The following is a 15,208-nucleotide window of genomic DNA, read 5'->3' as shown; positions in this document are numbered from 1 at the left end:
ACTAACAATTTTTTTTTTCAGTAATAGAAGCCTTGCAGTTAAGCTTAACTTAAAAAAAAAAAAAAAAAGTCTTTAGAATCTATACTTGTAGCTTGCCAGAAAAGAAAGTGTTTGCCTAATGTTGTTGTTTTTTTTTTTTTCTAATATTCAAACAAATGATTTAGCAAAAGTCTGAATAAATATAGTGAAGGGTTGTTGTTGTTGTTCAGTAACTAAGTCGTGTCCAACCTTTTGCAACCCCACGGACTGCAGCACGCCAGGTTTCCCTGTCCTTCACCATCTCCCGGAGCTTGCTCAAACTCATGTCTATAGAGTCGCTGATGCCATCCAAACATCTCGCCTTCTGTTGTCCCCTTCTCCCGCCTTCAATCTTTCTCAGCATCAGGGTCTTTTCTACTGAACTGGCTCTTCACATCAGGTGGCCAACACATTGGAGTTTCAGCATCAGTCCTTCCAATGAATATTTAGGATTGATTTTCTTAGCATTGATTGTTTTGACTTCTTTGTAGTCCAAGGGACTCTCAAGAGTCTTCTCCAACACCACCATTGTTCAAAAGCATCAGTTCTTTGGCTCTCAGCCTTCTTTATGGTTCAACTGTCACATCCATACATGACCACTGGAAAAACCATAGCTTTGACTAGATGGACCTTTGTTGGCAAAGTAATGTCTCTGCTTTTTAATACACTGTTTAGGTTTGTCATAGCTTTTCGTCCAAGTAGCAAGTGTCTTTAATTTCATGACTGCAGTCACCATCTGCAGTGATTCTGGAGCCCAAGAAAATAAAGTCTGTCCCTGTTTATAATGTTTCCCCATCTATTTGCTATGGAGTGATGGGACCGGATACCATGATCTTAGTTTTTTGAATGTTAAGCTTAAAGTCAGCTTTTTCATTCTCCTCTTTCACTTTCATCAAGAGGCTCTTTAGTTCTTCACTTTCTGTCATAAGGATGGTGTCATCTTCTTATCTGAGGTAATTGATATTTTTCCTGGCAATCTTGATTCCACCTTATGCTTCATCCAGGCTGGCGTTTCTCATGATGTGCTCTGCATATAAGAAAAATAAGCAGGATGACAATATAAAGGCTTGACGTACTCCTTGCCCGGTTTTGAACCAGTATGCTGTCCCATGTCCTGTTCTAACTGTTGCTTCCTGACTTGCATACAGATTTCTCAGGAGGCAGCTAAGGTAATCTGGTATTCCCATCTCTTGAATAATTTTCCTCAGTTTGTTGTGATCCACACAATCAAAGGCTTTAGCATAGTCAATGAAACAGAAGTAGATGTTTTTCTAGAATTCTCTTGGTTTTTCTATGATCCAAAAGATGTCAATTTGATCTCTAGTTCCTCTGCCTTTTCTAAATCAAGTTTGAACATCTGGAAGTTCTCAGTTCAAGTATTTTTGAAGCCTGGCTTGGAGGATTTTGAGCAACACTTTGCTAGCTTGTGAAATGAAGACAATTGTGCAGTAGTTTGAACATTCTTTGCCATCGCCTTTCTTTGGGTTTGTAATGAAAAGTGACATTTTCCTGTCCTGGGGCCGCTGTTGAGTTTTCCAAATTTGCTGGCATATTTAGTGCAGCACTTTCACAGCATCATCTTTTAGGATCTGAAATAGCTCAGTTGGAATTCCATCACTTCCACTAGCTTTGTTCATATTGATGCTTCCTAAGACCCACTTGACTTTGCACCCCAAGATGCTTGGCTCTAGATGAGTGATCATACTATTGTGGTTACCTGGGTCATAGACATCATTTTCATATAGTTCCTCTGTGTATTCTTGTCCCCTCTTCTTAATATCTTCTGCTTCTGTTAGGTCCTTACCATTTCTGTCCTTTATTATGCCCATCTTTGAGGGAAATATTCCCTTCATTTGAGTTCAGTTCAGTTCAGTCACTCAGTCATGTCCGACTCTTTGTGACCCCATGGACTGCAGCACTCCAAGCCTCCCTGTCCATCACCAACCCCCAGAGTTTACTCAAACTCATGTCCATTGAGTCAGTGATGCCATCCAACCATCTCATCCTCTGTAGTCCCCTTCTCCTCCCACCTTCAATCTTTTCCAGCATCAGGGTCTTTTCAAATGAATCAGTTCTTCACATCAGGTGGCCAAAGTATTGGAGTTTCAGCTTCAGCATCAGTCCTTCCAATGAACACCCAGGACTGGTCTCCTTTAGGATGGACTGGTTGGATCTCCTTGCAGTCCAAGGGACTCTCAAGAGTCTTCAACACCACAGTTCAAAAACATCAGTTCTTCAGCACTCAGCTTTCTTTATATTCCAACTCTAACATCCATACACGACTACTGGAAAAACCATAACTTTGACTAGAAAGACCTGTGTTGGCAAAATAATATCTCTGCTTTTTAATATGCTGCCTGCATTGGTCATAACTTTTCTTCCAAGGAGTAAGTGTTGCCTCCTGACCTGCATACAGATTTCTCAAGAGGCAGGTCAGGTGGTCTGGTATTTCCATCTCTTGAAGAATTCTCCACCATGACCCCTCTGTCTTGGGTGGCCCTACATGGCATGGCTTGTAGTTTCATTGAGTTAGACAAGGTTGTGATACATGTGATCAGTTAGTTTTCTGTGATTGTGGTTTCCCTTCTGTCTGCCCTCTGATGGATGAGAATAAGTCTTGTGGAAGCTTCCTGGTGGGAGGGACTGGCTGTGGGGAAACCTGGGTCTTGTTCTGGTGGGCATAGTCAGGCTCACTAAACCTTTAATCCAATTTTCTGCTGATGGGTGGGGCTGTGTTCCCTCCTGTAGTTTGCCCTGAGGCCAAACTCTGGTAGGGGTAATGGCAGTAATGTGAAAGCAAAAGTGCAAGAGAAGTCACTCAGTCCTGTCCAATTCTTTGCCACCCCATGAACTGTAGCCTACCAGGCTCCTCCATCCATGGGATTTTCCAGGCAAGAGTACTGGAATGGGTTGCCATTCCCTTCTCCAGAGGATCTTCCTAATCCAGGGCTCAAACCCAGGTCTCCCACATTATAGGCAGACACTTTACCATCTGAGCCACCAGGGAAGTCCCTGGCAGTAATGTGACCTCCGTCTAAAGGACTTACGCCAGAATGTGTCCCTGATCCTGAGGCAGACGGACCTCAACCCACTCCTCCGCTGGAGACACTCAGCCCCTCACGGGCAAGACTGGCTCAGTCTCTTTTGGTGTCACGGCTCCTGTCTCCTGGGTCCTCGAGTGCACAAGTTTCTGTTTGTGGCTTCTATGATTTAAATGACAAATCTTTATTATAGGATTATGTACTTTATATTTGGGCTTCCCCAGCAGCTCAATGCTAAAGAATCTGCCTGCCAATGCAGGAGACATGGGTTTGATCCCTGGGTCAGGAAGATCTCGTGGAGATGGAGATGGCAACCCACTCCAGTTTCTTGCCTGGGAAATCCCATGAACAGAGGAGCCTGGTGGGGTACAGTCCATGGGGTCGCAAAAGAGTGGGACACGACTTAGCAACTAAGCAACAACTTTACCTTTAAAATATCCTTTATGCTAAAAAATACAGGAAAGGAGAGTAGTAGTATTTTTCTTTTATCATATATTCTTTCTTGGGAAAAATTAAAGCCAGTCAACTGTACATTCACTATTCTTTAACTATCCATGTACTTCACAGATCTAGGATGTTCTATTTAATCTGAAATCATCTGGCTAAGCTTTTTTTTTTTTTTTTCTTTTCTATTCTGACTTCATGGACTTAAAAATAACTTCTAAAAAATTATGGTTTCATTAAATTTAAAAAGTAGACATGAATTTATTTTTTTAAATTTCTATGGGGTTGTTTATGAACCTGAAATTTTAATCTCATGCTGCACAGATATATTCTTCACTGAACTGGTCTCCTTTTTCATTAGACTGTTGAAACTTTCCCTCTCCACCTTTGAAGAAGCAAGTGAAATGAACAGTGTATTGCATCATGTTTGCTACGGTTGCTCCAGGAAAAACATTTTGCATCAAGGAAAAATTATTACTGAAAATGCCCACGTCTTTGTCCTGGTGTCCATTTCATTTTCCCTTTATGTCCCAGATACAAAGACATTTTCATTCTATGAATGTGCATAGTTATTCAGGCCTTGTAGCTAATCATTTTAGACTGAGAAGACAAAATCATACAGAGTTAAATGAGTCATTTTCAAGAATAAGCTCCAAATAGCTACTCTCTTCATCTTTTGTTTCCTCCGGCACTTTACCTCACAACGCTGTGATTTCTGCCACAGTGTCTTGTTAGTTGGGGCTGTAGAGAAAGTTGAAGGGTGGAACTCAAAAAAAAAAAAAAAATCAATTTTGAGTTGAATTGAATTCTGCCCAGTGCATACTCTTTAATCAAATCCAGTCTCATGAGTTACATTATGTTCTGTGCCTTGTTTTGTGTATCTTTCTAAATAAGAATTTTCTTTTTCCACCATCCCCATTACCTTAAAAACAATATGTAGACGCTACCCATTCTCCAGCTCAAAGCATCCGTCCAAAAGCTTTTCCTCATCTGTCCAGTGTCCACTGACTTCCTCCTCTCCCTCTCACTGTGTAAGATCTGTAAAGATCTGTACATAGTCACTTCCTATTGTGTAGTTGGGAATGATCTCCACCACAGGGAGCTCCAAGATTTATATTTTACTTAATCTCTATGAGGCAATTTAGGGATCAGGACATAGGCTTCAGAGTCCGTCAGCATCGATTCAGATTTTACCCTGCTGCATACTGGCGTGCCAGACCATAGAAAGTATTTAGAGAGACTCTGGCAAATGGAAGCATGCTGAAGCTACTGTTAGTTTCACTGTAGTTGAGATTAACAGCAATGATCATTTGCTAGGAACTTAATCGATAATTGCTACTTCTATGAACCCTCTTAAAATTCTTTAATCCATGCAGACTGTGCCCCCCTATCAATACTATCAAGGTTGTCACATATTCATGTTTTTGAAAATGGAGCCTCAATCTTCATTAATCTGTGAACTTTCTTCACTCCATCAAAAAATTCATAAAATTGTATTATATATATTTTTGTGATGATAAATCTTTTAGACCTCTATGTTTGTTTATTTTTGGCCACGCATGTGGTTCCCTAACCAGGCGTGAAACCTGTGCCCCCTGTAGTGGAAATGCAGTCTTAACCACCGGATCCAAAGGAAAGTCCCTGTGTTTATTTTTTAAAAGTATGCACTCCCTAAAAATAAGTTTTAGAAGACCACACTGCTTACTTAATTAATGACTTTCACTTTTTAAAAATAGGAGTAAGGCAAAAATCTCCAAAAAAGATAGTCAACATATAATTAAATTTTAATATTTGCACATCCTACTCAGTCTTAGGAGAAAACACCTACCTCTACCCTGTTTGTTTCATTTCTGTTTTCAGCAGTAAGATAAGCTCTTGAAAATTGCAATTAATTTTTTTAAGAAAGCATTTTTCAATAAAATATGTTAAAGTTTGTAAATTCTGAACAATAAGAAACAGTCAAACCAATTCATGTCAAGGTGAGCATTAGACGTCAGATTTCAAGGGCAAGAAAGTATTTTTGAAGGGTCCATGGTCCTCGGGATGGAGAACACAAAACGAAACAAGAAAATCAGGTCTCATTTTCTCAGCATGATACCCTCTACCTGGTGATCAGAGTATCTCTTTTATCTAGCTTCCTTGCCATCTTTTTGCTTTCCCAATTTATTTGGACATCCTTTGAAAAAAATTTTCTTATCCTTATAGAGATAATGCAACTATCTCTCGTGAAGCTTAGACTAGTGCTCCGAATAAGAATAAAGGGAAAAAACACTATACAGATATAGCTTTCTCTTTTAAAGTATGTGATTTAAGAGAACAGAAGGCTTACTGTATAGGCGATATTTCCCCCCTAGTTCCATGCATCATTTGCTATATGAGCTCAGCTCGATGGTTTCCAGGATGAACGTGGAACCCACTGGCCCTGACACAGTGGAGTCATCTTTCTCCTGCAGCTGACTCCCCCCGGGGCCCCAGGAAACTGCCAAACACCTGCTGTCACGGGCAGATGCTCCTGAGGCTTGGAAACATACGGCCGAAGTACACAGTGCTGGTCCTGTCTCCTTCTGGAGGAAGTGCATGTCTTATTTATTTTGTTTTCAGAAACAGAGCATATCCACCGCATACATCAAAAGTGATCTTGTCTGTAAGTTTGTATGGTGGCACAGGAAGTGCTATTTTTTCAAAAAGAAAAAGTCACCTGTGGATGTTATTTGAATATCTATGAAAACTTTTCCAGTGATTTTGTGTTTCTACGTGATTGTAAATATTTACAGATGACTTTTCAGTTCACCATTTAGGTAATTCAGTTGTCACACCTTAAATCTTGCATTTTTTAAAGGCAGAACACACAGTGGGTAATATCAGCCACAAATATTACATTTGGTAATAAATCTTTTCACATTTTATCAGCTTCAAACTCTGCATCCCTTTATCTGTGGACATAGGAGAGCATTACTTTAAAAGCTCACAGCATTTTAATGACAGTAAGAAAACAGGACGATGTTACTAAAAAGATAGAAGAAAACACACTGAAGTCCTTCTCCTGACTTTACTCTGACACGTGTGCTTTCACAGGGTGAAGTGAATAACAGTGAGGAGTGTACATGATAAAAACTACCATAATGAATGGGCGGTTCCTACTCCTCTTGAGGAAATGTTAGCTACCAGCGCAAAAGCTTCATCCACAGAATCTGAATCTACCTTATTTTCTAATATTGTTGGTGCTAAAAACACTGAAATCAATATCAAAGATGTTAATCTAAAAACACTAAAGTTGCTGTGAAACATATGTGTAACTTAGCACTTAGACTGTTATCCTAAAACTACATCAGAGATAGAATTCAGTTTACCCAGCAACAAATTAACATTCATACACATCTGACCTTGCAGACAAGTAAATTCTCCTTCTCTGTAAGCCACACCCACAGACTATATACACCATTTGTTTTAATAGACGGATTCAATATGTTTTAGAAATTTTCTTCTCCATCCAGACTCTAATGCCAAGTTCAAAATACAAATAGTTCTTACATTTGAAGAGCACAGCTGTTATTATAGATGAATATTTTTGCCAGAAAACATGAAATTAAATTCGAACAGAAGCCCAAAATCATAAAACCACTTGAATAATATAAAGTGTAAATTATCAAATTTTAGTATATAGAGCTTTTATTGTTATATCTCCTTTTCCTTGTGTTTGCAAACCAGAGTTCTTACATGAATATTCATTAAGAGCTTTACTGGAATCTTATTTGCCCTCTCTGAATCCTGTCAATAAAAAATAAGTTTTCATTTAGGTTACTTATAGTTAGATACAAAATAAATGCAGCTTCACTAAAAATGTGATTGCTGTAAGCCAAGCTTCATTTAGGGGTTTAACAGATTCTGATTCACAGATTGGCTATTTTCCAGCACCATTTATTTATTTACCAAACATTTATAAAGCACCTACTGTGTGTCAGATTGCATGGCTATGGACTCATGACATAAAATTAGTCCTTTGTTATCCTCAAGGGAATTCAGACTAGTGGAGACAACAAGTATATAGAGATAATAATTATAGTACAATCATAGTAAGTAAGCTGTATAGAGAGGTTTTTGTTGTTTAGTCGCGAAGTTCTCTTTTGTGACCCCATGTACTGTAGCCCACCAGACTCTCCTGTTCATAGGATTTCCTAGGCAAGAGTCTTGGAGTGGGTTGCCATTTTCTTCTCCAGCAATCTTCCCGACCCGGGGATTGAACCCGTGTCTCCTTCGGCTCCTGCGTTGGCAGGTGGATTCTTGGCCACTGAGCCGCCTGGGAAGTCCTATGTAGACAGGTACATGTTTGCAAAGAAGGCTCATAGGAGGTCCAGCCTACCTGTGGAGGAGATTGTTAAATTGGGCTCTAATGAACATTTAAAGAATCACCAAGTGTATAAGCGCATAGACCCTGGGATAAACAAACGTGGAGGCTGGGGCGGATCTGATCGCGCAAGGGAACTGCGAGATTTACAAGGTCAGAAACACAGTGCGGGGAAGAGATGCAGGCAGTGTGCTTTGGCAAAGCAGAAGCAGGAAAGGCTCAGATCATGGAGACCATGAAAAAATAAAAGAGAGACATTGTGAAGAATGCCCATGCAGTCAGAGGGCGTTTAAAGAATTTCTTAAATGCATTTCTCACCTGGGGGGCTGTGCTGTCTTCGCTGCTGCACACGAGCTGTCTCCAGTTGCAGCGAGCAGGGGCTACCCTCTGGTTGCGGTGCACGGGCTTCTTTTGAGGAGAATGGACTCTAGACGCGCAGGCGTCGGTAGTTGCAGCATGCAGTCTCAGTACTTGTGGTACTTGGACTTAGTTGCTCTGAGGCGTGTGCGATCTCTGGACCAGCGATCGAACCCGTGTCGCCTGGAATTGGCAGGTGGATTCTTAACCACTGTACCACCAGGGAAGTCCCCAGAGAGGTATTTTTCAAAGATATTTTAAACTAAGTGTTTTCAGTAGGACAAAGGGGGCCAGGAGAGCACTTAGGAAGTCTTTGTGATGACCCAGTGAAAGATGTTTCTGTCCTTAGACCACGTTAAAGGTTTCAAGTAAGAAAGCCACTTTTGATTTCAAAGGACACAACAGATCAGAAGACACCAGCCTGGTCTAAACTTGACCTAATTTATAAATCCAGGTCTTTAAGTCCTTAGAGTGAAATTTTAGGATATATTAATTTCTGTCATATCCGCAAATTTTCAAATGTGCAGCCCAGAGGAAGACAGGAGTTAAAAAAAACAAAAACCCGAATGCTTGATAATTCAAAGTGTGAACATGGTAACTAAAACATAGAAAGATCTCTCATTTCCTATAACATTGGTAAATGCCCCTAGTGCAAACTAAAATTAGGAGAGTAAAGTATGTGCTAGTCCTAACCCTATGATCGTCATCTGATAAGAGTCGCTCATCTACCCTCTCGGAGTTCCTGTTATTCTGTCCATATGAGAACCAGACTACTGTGAGATGAACAAAACAAATGAATGAAGAAAACGTGATTACCATCATTCTGGGTGCCATTTTATTTCTAAAATTTTCTATAAATCTAAAATTTTCTATAAATTTTCTATTAAATCGGGTATTCCTGCATATTTGTTAAGTTCCTTAAATAATAATATTGGAATTATGAATTAAAATATCCTCTTTTGTAGTAAGATAATGTCATTTAAGTTAGCTCTTTCTTGTCAATTTGTTGGTAGGGGAGGGAAGAACATGGACATAATGAAGAATAATGGACATAATATAATTTTCTAAATTATATATTTATTATTATAAAGTGATTATAAAATCATTGTTATTATAAAGTAAAATTATATGTATTTAATTAAAGTAATTGCTTTAATGAACAGCATCCATATTGATTTCTAAAGAGTCAAGTTAATACCTATCTGCCTAATTTTGACCTTCTCTTTGTACACTGCCAAAGTAGGAAAAAAAAAAATACTTCCTACTGTTGAGGCCTTTTATACCTTAAGCCACAGAATTTAGGATTAATACCACAGAACTTGGGATTCTAGAAAAGACTGAACACCTACAATAGGCACTTTCTACTATTCTTATGAGCTGTAGTATTTATGATGAAATAAGATAGTTTGGAAACCTTAAAAAATAGGTGCTTTTATTTTTTTTCTCTTTTTCATGTCTCATTCAAAATATCAATAGATATTGGATAATTTATCTGTGTAAATACTTTATTATCTTTGCCAGTTTATTTTTTGAATTATTTTTGAAAGTTATTTGAAGTGCATAAAGGAGAAAAGCTGATGTCAAATACCAAAATTGTATGATATGAAAACTAGAAAGTTAAATTGACCCCCAAAATGATGGAATTGTATTACATTCTTATTTCATTCAAGTATAGTTGCTGCATGATACATGGACATACGTGAAGTATTCTTAAACATTTGTTTTTAGTTTTATATTGATTTTATAATCAAGGCAGTTGTTTGATTTAAAAATTTAAAGTCTACATTTAATTTAGCAAAAGTGCATTGTTATATTTCATCTTTATAGGATCCATATTGAGTGTATGCTGTTATAGAGTTTGAGAGAATTTGTTCAAAAGCTTTGCTACAGATTTTAGAAGTGAATGCTGCAATTATTTTCTGTTGGGGTGTATGAGATTGTTCACCGCCCTTGGTTTTATTCATCCTGGATTGCTGCTCCACCATCATAAGTCTCTTAAAAGGGAAATAGTGAGTTGCTCCTTAAGAGCAATTACCAGTCACATCTGAGAAAGCAATTTTGAGTAAACTCATTTGTAACATACTTCTAACTTTGCATTAATGTGGATTTGTTTATACAAATAACCCATCAATTATGTTGTGTTCCAAATGCACAGAATTACACAAAATCTTTCAAAACATCAAAGATGCACACAGAAAAAAGAAGTAGAAAATTGCAGCGGTATCATTTAAGAGATACCTAATGACTGAAACATGAGGTGTGTCCATATCCCTAATGTACGCCTAATCCTTTCATCCTCAGCTCTATTGATGGGAATCTAATTACAGCAAAATCATATTTTTCCAACTTCAGAAATGCATGTGTTTTGTTCACCTGTATTTCCATTTATATTTTCAAAACTGACTTAGATCCTTTAAAATGAAAGAGCTGACGTGAGAGGGAGAAATATACCTGAGAAGAACCACTGATAAGTGTCTGTAATATGGAAACTGAGAGCAAGTTTCTTGTTATCTTGGTAGGATGTTGAGAGGAGGATCTCAGCAAGTTTAGAAGCTGCATGGGGCGGGTTCAAGAAAGTGCTGAGCGGGTGAAGGCGAGCAGGGTGGTTTGCAGCCTGGTCAGTGGGAGGGCAAGTGTCTCCTGGAGGCTGAGTCAGAGACTGCCTTCTCTCCTGCTCGCCCTGGCTATGTGACTAACGGGCTGGGCCACTGCTCCCCTGGGCAGAAGCCACACTCTGTACGTGTGCACACACAGCAACACACACACACACAAGCACTTTGTTGCACAAGTACTGTGCCAACAAGGTCTCTATGAGAGTCTATGCTTCTGACTTCTATGAAAGGGACATTATAAAGAGAGAGATGAGACTCGTTTAGTGACCCTGGGTCCACTCCAGTTCTACGGTTATAGGGTTATCATGAGCACAGGGTGTGTGTGATGGACCCACAAGTTGAAGCACATCAAAATTATTTTCTCTATATGGGTTCTAGATTAAGATTGAGCTCTACCACCCATGAGTTGGGCCCTCAGCCTCCCCATCTGTCCAGAGATGCTGAGTTTTTTCCTGGCCTGGGGGCCGCTGTGCACATCAGTTGGGGTGCCCTGATCACTTCATAAGCTGAAAAGTGCTGGAGCCACGTGAGCTGTTATTGACAGGTGATACCCTAGCAGAGGAGAGAATGGTGCGCCTGGAAGGGGAAAGGCAGCTTTTCCTTGGCAATGCAATATTTACCCAACAGGTTTTTAAAAAGGGGAGGAGACTGGGGGATGGTGGGGGGGAGGCAACAGTTTTTGACTCAAACATCTCCTCAGCATCACAGAGTCAATTTTGTGAACATGACTGAAGGATATTTGAAGCTAAAATTGGTTTAGGCTACATGAGAAAATGGTGTAATTTTTAAGACTAAGCATCTGTGTCTTGAATTTGTATATTTAGGACAGAAAGAAAGGCAGAGGGGAAAAAAAAAATGGCAGAGAACGGTTTAAGCCATATGTGAAACTTGGCCAACTGAGGGATATAGAATATTTGCTCTTAACAGGACATTTCTAATCTCAAAACTGTTTTGATAATCTCAAAATACCAATACCTCACATCATTTTATTTTATAATTCTCACAGAAAGTAGAGACATTCTGTAAATATTCCAACCCCAATGTAAACATACCTATGACCACTACATCTAGAACCTTCTGACCTTTTTCGATTAGGACACATAAGTAAGGTCAGATTTAACTGTAATGTTTTGGATCCAGTAATTGCCCATGTAAGGAACATGAAATTTTAATTAGGGATACAATCACAAATTCTGTACATGGGGAGAGTAGTAAAATACAACTACTGGAAATATTGTGTCAACAAACTGTAAGCTATACCATTAATCAATAGCAGTAACACTGTAAAACAGAATGTGTTAGTATTGCGGTATTGTGCTCCTGAATTAGTCTAGAATAGGCAGTCATCTGCCCTTCCATGTCATTTGTTTTAACAAATTAAGTACCTTGAGGCCATGGATGCAGAGGAGCTCAGCGTGGGGCACAGTTACAAATTTGTAGTAACTCTTCTAACCTTTGTTAGTATTTTTTTTAACTAAAAGCTCTGTAGGATGTACTTATAGAATATGCAGAAAGCATTTAGGATCTTTTTATAGCCAAAAAAAAAAAAAAGCACGCATATTGTCAAGGCATAAACAATATTCAAGCGACCCAATTTTAAATGAGAGCATGCCTCTGCATAACATAGCTACAGTAGTACATCATAAAAATAATTTATGTGACAACAAGTTATTTTATGTTCTAATTTTCCCCATTTAAATGTTGATTGTTTCCTAAATCACAGCTTTTAGCACCAAGTCTAGAAAGCACTGTAAGCATGTTTATTGCCTTTATGATCTAACAAGAAAAATGTAGATACCCAGAGGTTTAGAAGGTTTTTGTTCATAGGAACAAAGTAGAATTGGTAACAAAACTACTAAATAAATCACCCAGGCATAGCAATGTTCTGGGATTGCTTATATTTATCTTTATTCCTCATTCCATTTTTACTTCCTAGTGGAATACTCAATATCCCAATCACAGGAATGCCATCTTTCAAACACCTCTTGTGTATACCAAATCTAAAATAAGAACCTAAATAAGTAAATTCTAAGCTCAAACATGGATGGTGTGTCAAGTTTCCTTGAGATTTTGGGTTGTATACAACTATCCATTCTTATAGAAGACATTGAAAGGTTGTAGGCTTTTCTCTCAAGTTTCCCACACAAGTAAATCAATAGTAGTTTTCAGTTATAATTCTGATATGGTTTTTATATGTAGGAATTTCCACATCACTGATTCAACCATCAAAGAAGTTTGCAATTAAAATATTCTGAATTTAGAGCCTTCATTAAAAAAAAGATGAGCCATGTTCCATTGAGATTTTACTTATGACAGATCTTTATCTGCAACTCTCCCTAATAAAGATAGCAAGATTTGGATTTTTAGAAAAGAACCATGTGTATACTAGTTAATAAGTTCACAAACTTTTTCAATCCATGATCTATAGTCCAAGAAAGTTAACTTGTACAAAAACAAGAAATAAATTCAGAAATAACGGGTGGAGTATTATTTTCCATCTGTTTAATTAATTTTATTTTCATGTTTGCTTGTTTTGAAGAAAGAAGAAGAATGTGATATTTTTGTTCATAGACTATCAGAATAAAAACAGGAGAGATTCTCTTTACATAGTAGGGGGTGGGCATGTCAGTTTCAAAAACTAACAAACCAATTATGGATTCCCTCAGGTTTCAGGTCTTTATTGAAGGCTAATGGTCACATCTATTTCTGCTTTATTGACTATGCCAAAGTCTTTGACTGTGTGGATCACAGTAAACTGTGGAAAATTCTGAAAGAGATGGGAATACCAGACCACCTGATCTGCCTCTTGAGAAACCTGTATTCAGGTTACAGTTAGAACTGGACATGGAACAACAAACTGGTTACAAATAGGAAAAGGAGTACATCAAGGCTGTATATTATTACCGTGCTTATTTAATGTCTATGCAGAGTATATCATGAGAAATGCTGGGCTGGATGAAGCACAAGCTGGAATCAGGATTGTCGGGAGAAATATCAATAACTTCAGATATGCAGATGGCACCACCCTTATGGCAGAAAGGGAAGAAGAACTAACGAGCCTCTTGATGAAAGTGAAAGAGGAGAGTGAAAAAGTTGGCTTAAAGCTCAACATTCAGAAAACTAAGATCATGGCATCTGGTCCCATCACTTCATAGCAATTAGATGGGGAAACAATGGCTGACTTTATTTTTGGGGGTTCCAAAACCACTGCAGATGATGATTGCAGCCATGAAATTAAGACACTTACTCGTTGGAAGGAAAGTTATGACCAACCTAGACAGCATATTAAAAAGCAGAGACATTACTTTGTCAACAAAGGTCCATCTAGTCAAGGCTATGGTTTTTCCAGTAGTCATGGATAGATGTGAGAGTTGGACTATAAGGAAAAACTGAGTGCTGAAGAATTGATGCTTTTGAACTGTGGTGTTGGAGAAGACTCTTGAGAGTCCCTTGGATTGCAAAGAGATCCAACCTAAAGGAAATCAATCTTGCGTGTTCACTGGAAGGACTGATGTTGAAGCTGAAACTCCAATATTTTGGCCACCTGATGCAAAGAGCTGACTCAATTGAAAAGACCCTGATGTTGGGTAGGGTTGAGGGCAGGAGGAGATGGGGATGACAGAGGATGAGATGGTTAGATAGCATCACTGATTCAATAGACATGAGTTTGGGGGGACTCCGGGAGTTGGTGATGGACAGGGAGGCCTGACGTGCTGCGGTTCATGGGGTCACAAAGAGTCGGACAAGATTGAGCGACTGAACTGAACTGAACTGAATGGTCCCATCAAGGCATCAGGGGCATCTGCACGTATAGGTGACTAATAAATGATCTTCTATGAACTGATATAAAAAAAGGGACAGAGAAATGGGCTAGTGTTTTGTATCTTCAGAGATTTAGACTTATAGGCAAAATTTTCTTTCCTGTGAGGTACATGGATAATGCTTCAGAGTATTATTTGGTTACAAGAAGGAATTAAAGTAGTAAACTATAATTATGACATAGAAAATATTTGAACTCAGCACTTCTAAAATATTATGCATCAATTTCCAAATTACAAAGGTGATGAAAAATTTAAATATAAAATCCTATAAAATGTAAACCATATGTAGAATATGTCTCTTCTTTGTCATTCCCACAGATCCTTAGAATCAGGAAAAGAATCTATAAGGATGTGTATTAAAATAGTACATTGAATTAGGGGGAAAGCTGATGTATGTTTTCTTTGAGATCTTGAATAGAATCATCTTTGCCTTAAACATTTTCAGTTAGGCATATGTTAGAATTTTCTGGATATTAGCATTATTAACTTAATTCATAAAGCAATTTCTAATTCTCTTATATTACAGTAATCTTATTATTGTCTGCAATATTATCTTGATAATCTGACACA

This window comes from Cervus canadensis, chromosome 4, assembly GCF_019320065.1.
Source record: "Cervus canadensis isolate Bull #8, Minnesota chromosome 4, ASM1932006v1, whole genome shotgun sequence".
Classification (NCBI taxonomy): Eukaryota; Metazoa; Chordata; class Mammalia; order Artiodactyla; family Cervidae; genus Cervus; species Cervus canadensis.
This window is presented reverse-complemented; position numbering follows the sequence as displayed.